The sequence below is a fragment of the Watersipora subatra genome, chromosome 4, assembly GCF_963576615.1.
Source record: "Watersipora subatra chromosome 4, tzWatSuba1.1, whole genome shotgun sequence".
NCBI classification, from domain to species: Eukaryota; Metazoa; Bryozoa; class Gymnolaemata; order Cheilostomatida; family Watersiporidae; genus Watersipora; species Watersipora subatra.
This window is the reverse complement of record NC_088711.1, coordinates 19,409,840-19,422,995: the sequence shown is the minus strand read 5'-3', so window position 1 is coordinate 19,422,995 and position 13,156 is coordinate 19,409,840. Positions and strand designations below refer to the sequence as shown.

The window sequence follows — 13,156 nt, the reverse complement described above, 5'->3', positions numbered from 1 at the left end:
TGTTTCTCCATGACGAATTTCTATCTACCAAAACCAATAACCTTCTTTACCTAACACACACACATGCATATCAGTATTTTGAAAAGGCCAGCATTGCAAAGAGACCTAAGAATTCTGGTACATCGCTACCTGCATTCGACTAATTTAGGGGATCTACTATTTTCAATCTTTATAAATCTCAGTGTGTGCCTGTTTGTCTATCATTTGTATGTCCAGTTATAGCAATACAGTTTTAGGAATAAAAAATGCTGGATGCTCCATGCTGGATTTGAACTTGGAACCTCCAGTTTTGCAGACAGACATGCTACCTATTACACTACGGATCCAACAATGAAATAATTGTGCATATCGCACTTACTACATCTACCAAATCTTTCATAGCTGCACGCTTAGTGCTAGCTGAAGACCTAAGTGTGAAGCCATACCAGAAGGAAAATATGTGCCCATAGTAAAAAAAATGCTCAAACTCACATGGCCAACAAGACTATTGCAATCAGTATAAAGCTGTAGTAGGCACTGCAGCCAGTACAGTATGAATTACACAGGAATATACACGGTATACAGAAATAAACTCAGTACACAGAAATAAACAAACACCTTCATTTAAAAGTTAGAATGGTAAATGTTGTTTGTGTTGATTAGAAATATATTTTCTGCGCAAAAACCTTTTTATTACTCGTGTCTTGTAAGAAATATATTGGAGCTCCTACCTGCCTCAGCAATGGACAGAATTGAAATGATGTTACCAAACCCTGAAAGCCTTGTATCACATGCTAAACCGGGCATTACAGATAAAGGTATTGTACGCACTGCTAATACAGTGATGCATTGTTCATTGTGACAAATTATCAGATAACGCGTAGTCTATCCCACAAAGATAACATTGCTTTATCTCCATCTGAATGCATTTTGATGACTTGTCAGGGGGCTTCAAAATATCTGCCGGCAAAGGCCTAGTTTAGTCTTGTACTTATTGGTGCTTATAAATACAGAACATGTACTGTATTTACAAGTTACAGCATAGACTGGGTTCTAGCAACGATAATTCCCCTACCATCACCTAAATACCTACCTCAAGACCAAGATTACCATAAATATTCATGCGAAACACTTTTTATAATCGGTATAAAATTGTCGAAAGTTGTTTGTTGGTCATATGACACCAAATTAAAAAAATTTTTTAAAGAACTTGAATTTACTTTAAAAATTTTAAATAATTTTTAAAATACATTTGAAAATTGAACTAAAATTTTTTTTTCAAGTTTTAAACTAAAAAGAAAAACAAAAAATAATGGGAAATATCTATGTAGCCAAAACCCAATAGATAAATGTATATGAGGTGTGTCCAGCAAAAGAACAGCTTTTAGAGAGAAGTATTTACAGAACTGTCTAAGATAGAAATAACCTGAGCAGAATGAGTCTAGTCAGAATAAATTCCAACAGGGTTCAAGAGTAACTGTCAAAGAATTATATTAGTGTTCAGATAATGTATAATCATTTTGGAAAGCTAGTTGAGTTGTGTAAAACCAATACTAAACCTAATGCGCCAATTTTAGCATCCAATTTAGTCAACTTTTCTATGTTAGGGTTGGATAGTGGGAATGTATCTGGTTGTTGGTAAAGATGGTTAGTAAAATTCAGTGGTCATGTAAATCTGCCTGTGTCGCTACATGTTGTTAGGGATGATAGAAGAGATGCTTCGATCTCGGTTGATTTTGATATGAAAAGTACTGATCGAGTTGATATGATGAAGTTAAAAGAAAGTTAATCAGGCTTTATGATACTGAAGATATTATATATGTACAAACAATGAAGCCTGCCGAGGCTTGTCAAACTGAAGCTAAAAATAATAAATTTTTTAAAATGTAAAAACCTCAAACGAAGTTTTTTTTAGTGATTGCTGATAACGATTGAAGAAACCTTTATTTCAAAATGGAATATATAAAACAGGTAAATTTGAATAGGCAAAGTTGAAAAGTAGCTTTTAAAGAACTAACGCTAGAACAAAACTTCAAAAGCTTGGCACAAAGAGTTAAGAGTTTTTTCTAATGCAAAAAACAAGAATGAAAAGATTAAAATGTATTAATACATTTGCTAGCTAAAAAGTGCCAACAGCGACTACTCTGATGAGGCCAAGGATGCCTACGATTCATCCACCATACCCAGAACAAGCTACGAGTCCTTGACCACAGAAGCAGACTAAACTATGATGGCAATCAGGCAAACTACCTAATATTAGAAACAAGGTTTCTAAACTACCTATGTACTTAAATAAAAATTTACGCAAAACAATTTACTCAAAGGTTGAGAATGTTGCAGATGATAGTGATTTTTCCAGGCACAGCAGGATTGCCGAAGTAAAACTCATCTAAGTGTTGAATAAAAAGTCCCTACTGCTGATACTAACAAATGCTAATTGCTATTGAAGAAAAGCACTCCAGTTGTTAAAGTGGAATTCTTTCAGGTCAGGGGCAGAAAATTTGAATTTCGGTAACTGGGTACTGTTTTTAGTGATTATTTAATCTGATTGCATTATGAGTCCACTTTAAAGACTCAGTAAAAATCATCAAACAAACTTCTATTATTTTCACCAACACAATAAAAATATAAATGTTACATTACCACTGCACATTTGTATTAGTACAGTAATAGCCAGAAAAAGAGAGTATTCCACAGCACAAATAATCAAATACGTCTTGTCAACCAGAAATCCTCAAACAGACTGACTAATATTTCACAAATTGCATAGTGCAATAATAGTTACAACAAATCGGCCCCAGCTTTCGCAAGACTTGCTTCAAAAAGCTAGTTTTGGTGAAAAAGTATACTACTGCGAGACCAGGGTAACCAACCAATAGTTTTGAACCCAGGACAAGGAAGCTAGAAGACTGAATCCCCATTGAGTCACTATATCCGAAATCCATATCAACATTCATAGAACATTTTGATAGTACTGAAAAATCAAGCATTCTGACCTTTTATGAGGAGTTAAACACCCTTACCAAGTTAAACCACAAGAACATCACTGACTAAATTATTAAGAGTAAAAGAGCCAAAACGGGATTACGAACTGCAGGTACTCAGATTACTGACAGCCTCATCATAACAATGATATTAACAAACCTCTACAATCATACCCGCTAATAGTTGTGGTACGCACACCATGGAATAAAGTAAAAACTCTGACTAAATTCAAACTATTCTTACACAACTGGGTTCATACAAAGCTAAAATGATGAAGCCCCCATTTAGCAGCACAAATAACCAAGCCCATCCACTACGCCAAAGAAGGCCACAAATCTTGAGACTGTCAGAACAAAAATATACTGAGGTCCAATATACTATCAATGCAATATAGTCGACCATATTTAGGCTGTTTGTTTGTTGAAAAAACAGTCAAGTTCTCTTCATCTGAACCTCAAAACACACAGCCCACTTGAACTCATTTTTATTACCACACATGCCAAGAGTGTCTCTACGCCGTATCCCGCCTAAGCAAACAAACTCCTTGTTGACTGCGATGCAACCTCCCACATAGTTAACCAGGAACACAATTTGATAGTTTTTCACTGTAAGTTTGACCGCAAGAAATCATTTCACCAAAATGGCAGCTGGCACTCGAAGTAGTGTCTATCAAAATAAGAATCAATGCTTTTTTCTAATTAAGTGATTTCATGGACAACACGAGGGAGATAAAGACATTGTTTGCACTAATCTCCTCTATCAACTTGTTTTAGTGAGATCAGCTGTTGAATCAAGCACTGAAGTAAAATACAACACTCTTACTGTTGAGGATACTACCTTTAACAACTCTTCTTTCTCCATGCTTGACATGAATTAGCCTATACAGCAAAGACATTAGATCAGTGGTACCAAGACGAGAGACACATGAGCTGCAATAATATCATGAGTCTACCACAACTCCATGAAGATTTGAAGATCAACAACCATGTGCCTGTACCATCTGTTCTACAAACCAGATGACTGTTAAATCTAAATTCAAAATGAGCGAGTCTTTGACTCACTCTTGCTACAAAATGACTAAAACAGGTGAGCATTGACATTGCAGATCCCATTCCTGCAATCTTATGAGAAGCGATGAGCCAAATTCACAACAGCAACACTCCACTGAGGCCATCTGACAAAAAATCTGAGCCATCATGGAGAACTTAGATTGATATGGCTTGATGTTTCATATCAGATACCAACATTATAAAAAATATGTAAAAATATGGTGTCCGTCGCATCTTGTAGTTATGTAACAAAATCTATCAGAGATTTGCTACTTAGATAGCCTAAGAACTTTTCCCAAGAATTATGCCACGGATAAAAGAATATACCTTTGGGGCTTCTTGTGCATACTACAATGGTGGACACAAACGCAAGCTAGTTACTTGAGGCTCCAAAGGTTATTACCTAGTACCTTATCAGTACCTAGTACCTGAAAACCTACTTTGTATTGACTACTACAGCTGTCAATAAATTGCTTTCCACCAGAAGCATTACTATACATAGTAACAACAATGCCACTGATAAACCGAAATACTTTTGGCTCCCGTTCATGGCCAACTACACAAGATGCTTTACAGCAGTAGGTGAAGGTGGTTAGCCAAAAAATACTGCCTCCGTGTCCCATTCAGCTACCCATGATGAGTCACGACCCGAGTTCACTGACAACAGTCAATCTGATACTAACATAGTCGATTACACTAGATGTACACGAGAACATGTGTTGTATACAACACATGTTCAATATACCTATTCATACACAATACAATAACTAGATGTATACACGAGAACATAATCCAATCACAGCTCTCAAAAATGAGTGTATTTAAGCATTGTCTATGCTTATGCAACCACTATGTTTATTTTACAAACCTACACACAAGTAAACTCTTACAAAACACTGACTAGTAAAAAGCTGATATGTGCAAAGAAGAATGATTCACACAAGTGAAACAAGACCTTGCAGCTCAGACCTTGACCAATTGACTGCACATTCATCAAATGCAGATAAATAGGTTTTTGCTCTGAGACAGTGAAAAAAGGAAAACAACTGTCACTACAATGTTGGGTATGTTACAAAGAGTTTTTTTCAAATTACAGGTGTTGGCTACTTTGATACTTTTCACTAACCAATAGATTAACATCTACAAGAACTCCAATGCAACTGCAAATACAATGCAGTACACTACAATACACTCTGCGCACATGTAGCCCTTGAAAAAACAAAGAAACAGTACGTAGACCCGGGTAACATTAAGACACCAGTGCTAGGATCATTTAGGGCTGTACTTTCTGTCAATAACGTTAATCATGGTAAAACAATGTATGTTGTAAACCAAACTAAAGCGTTGCTTAGTCGCAGTGCATGTGTTAAACTAGGTTTAATAACTTGTGAATGTGATGTAGACTCTGAATATGATACCACTGAACTATATGTATTTCGTAGTGAGTTTCCTAAACTTTTTCAAGGCTTAGGTAAGATGAAACAGGAAATAGGCATAGAATTACGCCCTGACTGCAGACCCTTTGCTATCAACACCCCACAGTCTGCGCCCTATCCGCTGTTGCATAATGTCACACAAGAATTAGCTGATATGGTTGCTAAGGGTGTCATGTCCCCTGTCAGTGAGCCTACCGATTGGTGCGCCCCTTTGGTTGTTGTCCCCAAAGCCAACAAAAAAGTCTGAATTTGTGTCGACTACACAGAACTAAACAAAGTTGTCGGTCAAGAGGTTCACCCAATGGCTCACATCGGGTCAAGTCTTGCCAAACTCAAAAATGGTAGCATTTTTACCCTCCTTGATGCCAATTCTGGTTTCTACCAGATTCACCTTTCCCCAAAAGCAAGAATGTTAACCACGTTCTTGTCTCCATTTGGTAGGTTTGCTTTTAATCGGTTGCCTTTCGGTCTGCCGTCTAGCCTAGAGAGCTGTATTCCAAGATTGTGTCTCAAATGCTGGATGGCCTTGAAGGCATAATAGTCTATATGGATGACGTGTGCATATTGGGAAAGTCCACTGCTGAGCATGATGCCAGAGTTTGTGCTGTGTTAAGTAAGATGATTGAGGCTGGTACGACTCTAAATGTTGCTAAGTGCAAGTTCTCTCGCAGGAGCATAAAATTTCTCGGTCTTGTTGTATCTGCTTCCGGTATTCGCACTAACCCTGAATCTAGTCAAGGTATTGAAAGTTTCGCCCCACCAACCTGTGTTAAAGATGCCCGTAATTTCCTAGGTATGGCAAACCAGCTCAACAAGTTCACCACCAAGCTTGATGAACTCAGTGCTCTATTGTGAGAGTTGGTTCACAAAATTTCTGTGTGGATTTGGGCTAAAGCTCAGGAGCAAGCGTTCAATCGTGCCATAAAAGAATTGAAGCGTTCAGTTGAACTTGCATCATATAGCCCACAACGCGAAACAGTTATACACAAAGACGCCTCTTGAGGTGGCATCGGTGCTGCCTTGTTTTAGGTGCGAGATGATGGGGAGTTGCAATTAGTCAGTGCAGATTCTCGAGCACTAAGTGAAACCGAGAAACGGTATGTCACTATTGAGCAGAAAGCTTTAAGCGTTGTCTGGGCAAATAAAAAGTTTCGAAATTATATCATAGGCCTGAAAGTCATGATAAAAACCGATCACAAGCCCTTGGTCTCGCCAGCCACTGAATGACGTAGAGTTAGACAAAAACCCAGCCCGTATCCAGAGGTTTAGAATGCGTCTCATGGAGTTTCACTATCGTGTTGAACACATCTCAAAAAAAGATAACGTTATTGCCGACGCATTGTCATATTCTTTTGGTTTTATCTGTAAAGATGATGATATGTTAATGGGGGAAACTGAGTTGTTTGCTGTGTCAGCACTTTATCGCACCGTCTCATCACCCCGTTTGAAGAAGTTGAAAGTTAAAAAAAAGCATGAGGTTACCTCTTGCGTTCTCAGAATTCATGTGAGGTCTGGCTGGCCTACATACCTCCCTTCTCATGAAACTTTGCTACGTCCCTATTTTGAGTGCCGGTTTAGGCTTTCTGTAGTTGATGGTATCCTGGTTTTTGATTACTGCATCGTAATCCTTCAAGTTGAGCGTCTCTCGGTCCTTGAAAAAATTCACAGTGGCCATTTTAGTAATGTAAAGTGTAGAGCTAAAGCTGCTCAATCAGTGTGGTGGTCTAGCTTATCCCAACAAATGGCTGAAATGGTGTGTAGGTGTGAATTGTGCAAGGAGCCTAATATTCAGCAAGCTCCTCTTCTCCGTTTGGAATTCTCTAACCGTCCTTGGGAAAAACTAGGCAGTGATTTGTTTTTTGACAGCAAATGGTATTTGCAGGTAGTGGATTATCGTTCTCGATTCATTGAAGTTGCATTGTTAGAAGAGACCACTAGTTCTAAGGTGATCTGACACAAGAAAAATATTTTTGCCCGCCATGGAGTCCCTGAGGTTTCAATTTCGGACAATGGCTCCCAGTACGCCTCAGATGAGTTCAAGTCTTTTGTTAAGGCGTACGGGTTAACACATATCACCAGTTCTCCCACACACCCACAAAGAAGCAGTGCCACTGAACCGACAGTCCAGACCATGAAAAAAATCGTCAAGAAAATACCAGATCCTTAAATGGGTCTGATGGCATACAAGTCTTCTCCATTAGAAAATGGTTTCTCCCCGTCTGAACGGCTGAGTCGCAAAATTCGCACAACATTACCCTCTCTGCTCTCATTTCTAACTCCCAAACAGCCTGATCTAGAAACTGTTCATTCCAGAGAGTTTCTCAGTCGAATTTAGTGTAAAGCTAACTTTGATGAAAGACGTCGTGTTGTAGCCCCGCCTTGCCTTAGTCCAGGTAGTAATGTTCATGTTTGAGACCTGAAGCGGGACGCTGAAATTGTTGGTTGCTCCCCACAACTCCCCGTTCGGTGGTGGTACAGGATAGCAGGGGTAGTGCAGTCAGGCAAAATATCACTAACATAGTTCTGTTAGAACCAACCAATTCTCCTAAAGTGAATGATAATGCAAAACAGCCTAGCTTTGGCCGAACTATTAGGCCCTGTAAAATTTTCGACAATCCTGTCAACATTACTAAATTGAATCATGGTTTTATTCCTATATTGCTTTACGTAGTTTGTAGTAGTAGTTTCATCCATTCGTGTTTGGTGGTCTGCTATTTAGCTGTTTTATTTTATCATCTCGGGCAAGGAAGATGTTGCATAATCATAATACTCTTTTCGAGATCAATGCTTATGTAGAACTGTTTCCCTATTTTCGTAATCATATTATATAGACGTATGTTACGACAGCCAGTTTCCAGTTGAATAAATGTTTCCTAGGACAATCATTAAAAGTCACTAAAGTATTCCTAAGTAACACCCTTGCATCAGACTGCTACAACATGAACTACTGCAACTCGATATAGCCTTTTGGCTACAAATGCAACCTCCTAATGATGTAGAATCTACCACAATACAACACGTGCAATTTAAAATACAACAAAAAAGAATTAGCCAGCACACTCGCCTCTGTTACACAGACTACGCCTTTGCTTGAAGAACTACTGAAAATTATAAAAATTTGATAAAATTCAACTTTGTAAACTTTTTTTCAAATTAAATGCATTTTTTAAAATTAATAAGCCAGTAAAAAACAAAAAACATTCTCATCTGCCAGCCCTAAACTTGCTTGCTAAAGTATCAGACAAAATTGTAAATGGCAGCAAAAGTGCGTTTCATTTTCAAAGAGCTATTCGTATAACCATCAGTACTACTAAATATAAAAAAAACATTATTACATTACATACAAAACTATCAGAATGTTAGCACATTAGTTGAGTATACTTATAATTCAAAATTTATACTAGTTAACGTCGACTATTTTTCTTTAATCAGTCCTCTTCGGAAACGACCGTTACTGTTTTAACTATCAAAGCGAAAGCTTAGTTTGGCTAAAAATCTACCTATTTTATAAAATTGCTCAAACGGGACGCGCTAAAAAGAATGCTAGTTGTTACAAGATTAGGTCTTTATCAAGGTAGAAAATGCAATTTGGGTATTCCGCTATATACGTAGTTGTATTAAGACGGACGCACAACATTTTTTCCTAAATTATAAGAAGATTTTCTACAGGCTAAATTTCTTTGAACGCTGAGGTGAAATAATCTGGTAACCCTTGACATTACGTCACATGAACTGCTCGACCTTGTAAATAACCAAAGATTATATAGGCGACGTTCTGCCGACTTACGGATAAGAGTTAGGCTTTAGTGAACGGTGTTTTTAGCTCCGAACATTTTTGAACATTGTTTCAAGTAGATGTTGCTAAGCATTACATGTTTAATATTAAACTTGCATGTATTATAGCACTACTAGCATTAGCTTACATCCACAGTGAGTTATGAGGCTCATGTTGGGCTTTCATTGAGGAAGCTGTGCCGCATGACTTATTTTATACATAGTTTGTATGCCGGAGTTTTGATTCTTACAGTGAACAATAATCACATTTTTCCTAACGAAACTTGTAGCAGTTAGTCCTTTACAATAACATAAAGATCGTTTCAGGCTGTTTTTAAAATAAGAGCTTTTATATGGTTGGCAAAGTGACTTTTGCTGTATTACGAGAATTAACGCTTTTAGAAAGAATATTCACTAGTGCAAAATATTATACTGCAAATTGTACATTTTATATATTCCACATTATACTATGTGCTGTGATATAACTAAAATTACTTGTTATATAGCAACAATAACCCAACAGCTTATTATTGTAAATATCATAAATAGGCTATAACTAAATTACACATTTTTAGTTCACAAATGAGCCATTAAAATGGATTAAACTTATTTAAACAAGAATTATCTGCAATAGCCCTGATTGTTGTCAAGTAAGTTAATAAATAGGATTGTAAGAATTGCTGTGGCTGTGACATATCAAACGCCATAAAATCCTTGTGCTGTCCAATTATACATAGATCGTGTAATACTTGACTGACCATGTTGTGTAATCTGTGGCTGTGACCAATCACATGACATGAAATCCTTGTGCTGTCCAATCATATAACGTGTAATATTAATGCTGACCAAGGCAATTATTTAATCAAATAATCTTATTTTCAATCTTGGATTTTCTTTTTTTGCCTTTTTTATCTTTACTGCCTCTTCTAATTGTACTTTCCAAACTCTGTTACGTTGCAGATGCTATGAAGATTATTTCGGAATGCTATAATCTTGCCTATTAACAAACTAACAGCCAGCTAGCATGGCCAGCAGCTCCAACACACCCAGCGACTCCGGCTCACATCTCGCTATACTCAAGCGGGGCAAGAGGCAGGTAGCGACTCAGATAAAAAGTGATTGCAGCAATGGCAGGCCTGCAGGTCTTCGTCAGCTCGAGGAAATCCTATCATTCCTTCTTGACCCAGAAAAACCTGTAGATCTCGATGCTGCTGATTGGTGTCGGCAGCTCATTTCTGGTGGAATTGGTTTTGAAGAATATTCAGAGTTCGGTAGGTTTTCTGAATCCTTACTAAATGCTAACAATGATTCCATAGATGTTACTAATGATTCCATAGATGTTACTAATGATTCCATAGATGTTACTAAGGGTTCCATAGATGTTAATAATGACTCCATATATGTTACTAATGATTTCACGGATGTTACTAATGATTCCATAAATGTTACCAATGGTTCCATAAATGTTGACAATGAATCCATAGATGCTGCTAATGATTCCATGGATGTTATTAATGATTCCATAGACGCTACCAATGATTCAATAGATGTTACCAATGTTTCCATAGATGTTACCAATGATTCCATATAACGCTTACAATTTACCAAGTTAGCTTTTCATATAAGTGTACACGTATAAAGAATTTCAATTATGCTATTGACTTATTATCCTAGGACAGGAACTGCTAAATACTTGATTGAAAAAATATGAGTCATGACTATAGCTAAGGCCTTCCTAAGTCTCATTGCTGGTACACGTACAAAAATTATATATCTGGAGCATTGCAGCTGTGGTCTCTCATCTTAAATGGTTAGTCCTATTTTTTGGACCAGTTGAAGGCTTGTTTGCTCACTGATGGTTCACTCTCGCTTCCTTTGGTATCTCCTATTCTCAGTCCCAGTTTCGAGCTGATGCTTGTTTTATGGCACTACATATATTCAGAAACTAGTTCATACCACATGTGTTTAATCCTTCGTTTTTTGTGACGTCATTTTATCGTTGTCGGCCATCTTTATAGACAATTTTATCGTTAAAAACAGGAAGCTTTTACAATGATAATTTGAAAACGATGTTTTTGTTTGTAATTTTTTTATTATAGTATCAAAACAACACCTAAAAGTACTAGTAAATAAAAGTAAAATGATCGTTTTCTACAAATATGGCGGCTTTTTCGTGAACGAGCGCATGTGCAAACGACTTGATGACGTCAAAAAAAACGATGGATAGTAAGAATATGATTGGATAACTGAAACTTGGTGAAGAAAAAACAGTCATTTCCATCACTTCTACATTTGGCAGTGTATTTTTACAGTCAAGCAAATGTTCAGTGTATTAGTATACAAAACTCTTCTTGAATATTACGATAAGTGCATATTTTGAGCACCTACTATTTCATTGGATCATAAAAATTACACGTTGGTGTTTTAATTTCAATCAGCTCTATATAACTGAATGTAATACATAAATACCGATGTTATAGTCAGATATACACTCACTGCGTACAGTTGAAACAGAATGCAACACCATTTAGTCATTCAAAAAGAGAACCATGTTTTATAATTGTGTGGTAATAATTATTAATGAGGTTCTTGAACATATCCCAAAGTGCAGGTGAATTTTTGCGATTCTTTATGTATGTTTCTGTCAGTACTAGCTCGTTAGCACATGCGTATGCCTGCCATTAGCACATGTGTATGCCTGTCATTAGCAAACGTGTATGCCTGTCATTAGCACATGTGTATGCTTGTCATTAGCACATGTGTATGCCTGTCATTAGCACATGTGTATGCCTGTCATTAGCACATGTGTATGCCTGTCATTAGCACATGTGTATGCCTGTCATTAGCACATGTGTATGCCTGTCATTAGCGCATGTGTATGCCTGTCATTAGCGCATGTGTATGCCTGTCATTATCACTTGTGTATGCCTGTCATTAGCGCATGTGTATGCCTGTCATTAGCACATGTGTATGCCTGTCATTAGCGCATGTGTATGCCTGTCATTATCACTTGTGTATGCCTGTCATTAGCACATGTGTATGCCTGTCATTAGCACTTGTGTATGCCTGTCATTAGCACATGTGTATGCCTGTCATTAGCACTTGTGTATGCCTGTCATTAGCACTTGTGTATGCTTGTCATTAGCACTTGTGTATGCCTGTCATTAGCACCTGTGTATGCCTGTCATTAGCACATGTGTATGCCTGTCATTCATGCTAAAACATTGTTTTCAGTAATGAGTTTTACCATTTAGAATAAATTTGTTTTTTAATGTCTTTAAATATACTAGTACGCTGGCAATCCCATGCGCCATGGGAGATTATGTGTAATAATTATGTGCACAATTATTCTTAGTTGTATAAAGATGGTCGAGTGGTGCAGTTGGTAGCGGCGCTTGGCTGCAAAATGGAATACCTGAGTTCAATTCCCATGTGTGCAGATGGTTTTTTGTAACGTTGGTTTATACTGATGGACACGGGTCTAGTTATAGTAAAGACTAGCTGTGCTACCCGGCGTTGCCCTAGTAACAAAAAAGTCTGGACAGAAAATTGATTTGTATTTAACATATAACAACATTTACCATTCTAACTTTCAAATTACGTATCGTGAGATAATTGTTTTGTGTAGTTGAAATAAGTTAAGAGAAAAATTAAAACAACTGCAAAGGTTTTAAAACTTTGTCAAACAATTGTAACTTTCAAGCTATTAGCCTGGCACATTGCCAATGGAAAATTCCAGTAAGCTGCTAGGCTTTTAATGATGGTACTCCATGACATTGCATCAGCATTGCTGTCCAGCTGCAGTTATTCTAATAATAGCTATAGCCAGAATGCAGACAGACATACGACACAAAGACATACTTTGAGAAATATATATAGGCCTATAGATTTGTGCCAAGCAAATCTGCTTAATATGACAAAGGCACTTTTGGA

General features: G+C 37.2%; 1 protein-coding gene across 1 annotated transcript in view; it reads left to right on the top strand.

The window, feature by feature from the left end:
- Nucleotides 1–10,370: 10,370 nt before the first annotated feature.
- LOC137392902 (E3 ubiquitin-protein ligase UBR3-like) overlaps nt 10,371–13,156 on the top strand; it is a 65,156-nt gene continuing 62,370 nt past the window's right edge. The window contains exon 1 of the mRNA XM_068079262.1: nt 10,371–10,494. The gene's annotated coding sequence lies outside the window, so the exon portion shown is untranslated. The remainder of the gene's footprint in view (nt 10,495–13,156) is intronic.